This window comes from Oryzias melastigma, linkage group LG14 (genome assembly GCF_002922805.2).
Source record: "Oryzias melastigma strain HK-1 linkage group LG14, ASM292280v2, whole genome shotgun sequence".
NCBI lineage: Eukaryota > Metazoa > Chordata > Actinopteri > Beloniformes > Adrianichthyidae > Oryzias > Oryzias melastigma.
In genome coordinates this window covers 9,230,950-9,235,718 of record NC_050525.1, presented here as the reverse complement: position 1 = coordinate 9,235,718, position 4,769 = coordinate 9,230,950, and the positions used below count along the sequence as shown (strand labels likewise).

Below are 4,769 nucleotides of genomic sequence, written 5' to 3'. Positions count from 1 at the left end.
GTCCTCACATGCTGATGTCACTGCACAGCCTAACACCAACACTCAATTTCTGCACTGAGCTAGTGGTGATCAGCAAAAACGTTCATTTTAGATTCAGAATACCGTATATCTTCTAGTTGTGTCCTGTCTTCAATATATTCCAGCTCAAGCAGGTGTTTGTTACTTAAACATGATTTTCTTAAGCCTTTCAGAGTAAACTATATCCATATATATGATCATATTTACCTTTGGAACACTAAACAACAAATTATTTATGAAATATTAGTTATTTACGTGAGTTTTTTCATACCCGGAAGTAACATGACTCGATTCCTGAAGCTCCGCCTGCCTCTGCGTGTGGGTGCCGCACATTTCATGACGTCATCCTAGAGCTGGCAGAACGTCTTTGTTTCTCCCACGAAAATAACCAATTTATTTCAAAGATAGAGGCACATACCATATATCTGCCTTTAGTAGCCCTGGTCATCACAACACTGGTTCACAACACAAATACACTCACCGTCTGCACGACTGTGCTCAATGGAGAGTGTCTTAAGGAGTGTTGGTGTTAGACTGGGACGGTGCTGTCAGAGCAGACTCTTCCTGAAAGGGGCTGTCTCACTCTGTGACATCAGCATGTAAAGACCTCCTCGTTTTCATGGATATGGGAGGGGCTGATGTTGAAAGCCCAGATTTTTGGAGGATTCATTAGAAATGCGTGAATTGATCAAAATACGACTTTGGGGTTCTTTATAGTGAAGAATTAACAGTATAATACATTTAATAGCTCAAAAAGTTGGTGTATGGCCCCTTTAAGTTTTTTTTCCAACAGTATTTGTTGGGTCTGCTCCTGATACACAACAATTTAAATAAAGTAGCTTAATTTTAATTTAATATGTGTCCTCAATCATCACAAAAATGCCATGAGAATATGTTAAAAACACAATTTTCATCGTAGTGGATATGCATTCATGCAAAAAACTCTATTTATGATTATAAATAATTACACTGTCATGATGATGGCTTTGTCTTCCAACCTTTTCATAAAAAAGTCTTTATATCGGAAGCAATTCATTAGTTAAAATATTTTTAAGTCTGCTATTTTCAATGATTGAAATCAATCGAATCAAATCCATTAAAAGCGAAAAAAATAAGGTAAAAAAACAACAACTGTATTTTAAATGTATTTTATGCTTTTTTATGTTGGCGCCCCCAAGTGGCCAATGCAGATAGGAGAAAAAGTAAATATCTCTTAAAATTGGTATTACTGCTATTAGTGGCAGTAATGTGTTTGTGTACATTACAATTTAAAGATTTTTTTTAATTAATTATGGGTTAAAAAAGGCAAAAAATCTGTCAAAAATAGATGCTTTCAATCAGGCTCTTCCAGCAGCGTCTGTGCGTCACGAACCCAACCTGTGAGATCTGAAGATCACACACAGCTGGGTGTCCTATAAGGAGAGCGAGCCGCACTGAGGGAGGTGTGAGCGGGAGAGCGGGTTGGAGCTGAAGCCATGAGCTCTTCCTCCTCATCCGTCCGCGAGGCTCCTATAGAATCCCCGCATCCGCCGTCATTCCATTCGCGCGGCGCGCTGGAAGCATGAGGTCGAAGCGGAAGTGTGTCAGGCTGAGCCCCTCTTCTGCGCTGACAGCATCACGCGCCAACTGAATCCGAGAGAGAGAGAGAGAGAGAGAGAGAGAGAAGCAGCACGCACGCGCGTAACGGACAGATTGGACACCTGATTTCGAGCGTCTTTGGAGCGCTCTTTTATTTTTTGAACCCCCCTCCTCTCCCCATAAGCCGGTGATTTAAAGGCCCTGGCGGTGCGACGCGGCAAATATCCCACCTAGGATTACCATCAGCATGGACTAACGGCAAGGAGAGGACGCGCCGAACAGCCTTCATTATTATTTTTTCTTTTCTTTTACGCAGAAGTCAAGCATCTGTGCCGCAGAAGTCAAATATCTGTGGCGAAGGAGGAAAAAAAGAGCAGGGTGTTGTCAAAGAGAGGAAGAGGAGGAGGAGGAGGAGGGGGGCAGTATGAGGTGTGCTTTTTTTGGAAAAGCCGGAGAAAGACGGAGACCGAGAAGGTGTACTGACGCGCGAGAGCCTGCGACGCGCAGCCCTCTTGAGAAATAACTGCGATCCGACAAGAAATGGCCTAGTTTAGGGGAGGAAAGAAAAAAAAATCCACAGAGGACAGAGAGAAGAATCGTGTTGTAGGTGGACGCATCATCACCGTTAGATCGTCATCTGTCTTCAAGGTAACCCTCCAATAACAGATTTGTTCTCGTGTCCATCTGTCAGGAGCAAAAAGTGTGCGCAAAATGTATGCTTTGGTGACTTGGCACTTTGCGCACGTTCCCTGTCTTGACGCACCGTAACAGGGGAATGAGATCCAGGCGCCACTTGGTTGCTATAGCACTGCTTTTCTTCCTTTCAGCCAGAGCTGTCGATTGGCCTTGCCTGTTGATAAACTGTCACGTCTCAACTTGACCCGTCTACTTTGTGCATCCAGCGTCAGCAGCGCTTGATATGAGGGGGATTTAATTGATGCTGGCTCCTCCTGTAAATCAGGCTGGTTTCTTCTCATCAGCAAAGCTTTCATTTCCCTCTGCTGAGGTGTAGATTACACTGATTGGGATTTTTTTTTTACTATCTGTTTGATTGATGACATCTTAATTAGAGCTATATGTGCTGCAATATAACCAATCTGAGGCAGAGTGTGTGACAGGCCTCGCACTGTAATCAACAAACTCAGGCTGTGGACGATGTAGTCAGGATTGTGAATTAAATGCACACACTCCAATGATCCAAGGAAGGCTCCATTGATATGCAGTGCTGGTTGGTCTGTGCTCGGTTAATGGCAGACAACAGGACCTCTGTTCTGACAGGTCACTGATGAGAAATAGTGTATTTTCATTTTTAGGGGAACGACTGTTTCTCCTCTTTCTCAGATGCAGCGCCTCTAGCCATGCTGAAGTGACATTTAAAATCCATCAGAAAACTAATAAAGTGCTTTTGTTGACTTTCCCAGCATTCTGTATTACTCTTGTTGGTGTGTGGCTTCCAGGTCGCTGCTATATTTGCTCAGACGTCAAAGTACAACTTGGAAAAAAAATATCCAGCATTGGTTTCATTCGCAGGTCATTTTTGAGGAATTTTGCTCCATCTCATGTCAAACTCAGAAAATACAAATATACTGACATCTGTACTGCAGGTACCATGTTCATTTGTAATTCCTCAGAAGACAAAAGTGATCACCAGCATTCTTCGAACACTGCGTCCTATTAAGCCGAAGCAAATGTTGGACAGAGCGCATTGCCTGTTGGTTTCCAGAGAGGAAGAAAAAAAAGAGGATAAGTGAAGATAAATGGAAAGTAAAATAAAGAATGACTGCTTAATGGATTGGATGACAACACGAGGTGGAGAATTACAATGCAGAACAAAATGTGTCAAATGTGTCTTAATGTTTAATGACGTCGTTGGCAGACGGTGTGCAAGGCAGGCAAGTGTTCGGTGGAATCATTTTCTCATAAAAGCACAGCTTACTTCATACATTACGAGTTTTTTTTCTGCATTTGCAATTATCTTCATGCAAGATCTGCCATAAACTCCTCCAATTACCCACTCACTTTTTTTAGTTTTTGATTAACTTCTTTGCAACAATAAACGTCATCCAAACCCTTTTTGAACTCATATAAATTACCCAGAATCCTTTGAGTTCACCAATAGCCACTTTATCTACAAGTCAATGTAATAGAAAATAAATCAAATTAAATAAAAAAACATAATGAAACAAAACAAAATCACGTGATGCTTATGAGAAATCTGGCAAAACGCAAAAAATGTCTGAGTCAAATTTTCTGTATAAAATCTTTGATTGACAGCATGACAAAAAATCACCAAGATACCGTATGTTCTATAGGTACACCAAATTATGAGGCGCACCATCAATGAATGGTCTATTTTCAAAACTAAGGCGCGTCAAACTATTAAGCACTTAAGCAATACAAAATAGTCAGAGATAAGTCCGTCAGTCATTATATTAACTTTGTTCACAGTAACTCTACAACTTTTCTGTAACACAGTACACTTAAGCAGTGTTAGCTGCATTAGCATATTCACAATACATTTAACTTCCAACCTTGTTAGCAACACAGAAAACAGACTGATACAGCTAAAACGAATGGTACTGTGACTATGCTAACTCCCAAACTTGTTAGTAACACACAAAAAAGCAGACTCCGCTACATGTTAGCCACGTTACAAAAATTAGCCACTTTAGCATATTCACAATACTTTTAACTCCCAACCTGGTTAGCAACATGCACAAAAACAGACTGATACCGCTAAAACAAACATTACAGTGACTATGCTAACTCCCAACCTTGTTAGTAACATTTAAAAAAAAAACAGTTTGACACCGCTAAACATTAGCCAGGCTACAAAAATTAGCCACTTTAGCATATTCACAATACTTTTAACTCCCAACCTTGTTGACAGCATGCATAAAAACATCCTGCTAAAACAAACGTCACTGTAATTAAGCTAACTCCCAACCTTGACAGTAGCATGACAAAAACCAGTTTGACACCGCTACACATTAGCCATTTTAGTATATTCACAATACTTTTAGCTCCCAGTCTTTTTGCAGTATGTAAAAAAAAAAAAAAGACTGATACAGCTAAAAAAAACATTACTGTGACTACGCTAATTCTCAGCCTTGTTAGAAGCTTAAAAAAACAGTTTTACTCCATACGTTAGCCACGCTAGAAACATTAGACAC

The 4,769-nt window shown here is 40.5% G+C and overlaps 1 protein-coding gene across 3 annotated transcripts in view; it reads left to right on the top strand.

Annotated features, from left to right (window-relative positions):
- The first annotated feature begins 1,443 nt into the window (after nucleotides 1–1,443).
- The window catches only part of nlgn2b (neuroligin 2b), a 128,121-nt gene continuing 124,795 nt past the window's right edge, over nucleotides 1,444–4,769 (top strand). For 2 of the 3 annotated variants that reach the window (XM_024265912.2, XM_024265913.2), the window contains exon 1: nucleotides 1,444–2,244. The gene's annotated coding sequence lies outside the window, so the exon portion shown is untranslated. The remainder of the gene's footprint in view (nucleotides 2,245–4,769) is intronic. The other variant, XM_024265911.2, reaches the window with a different exon arrangement.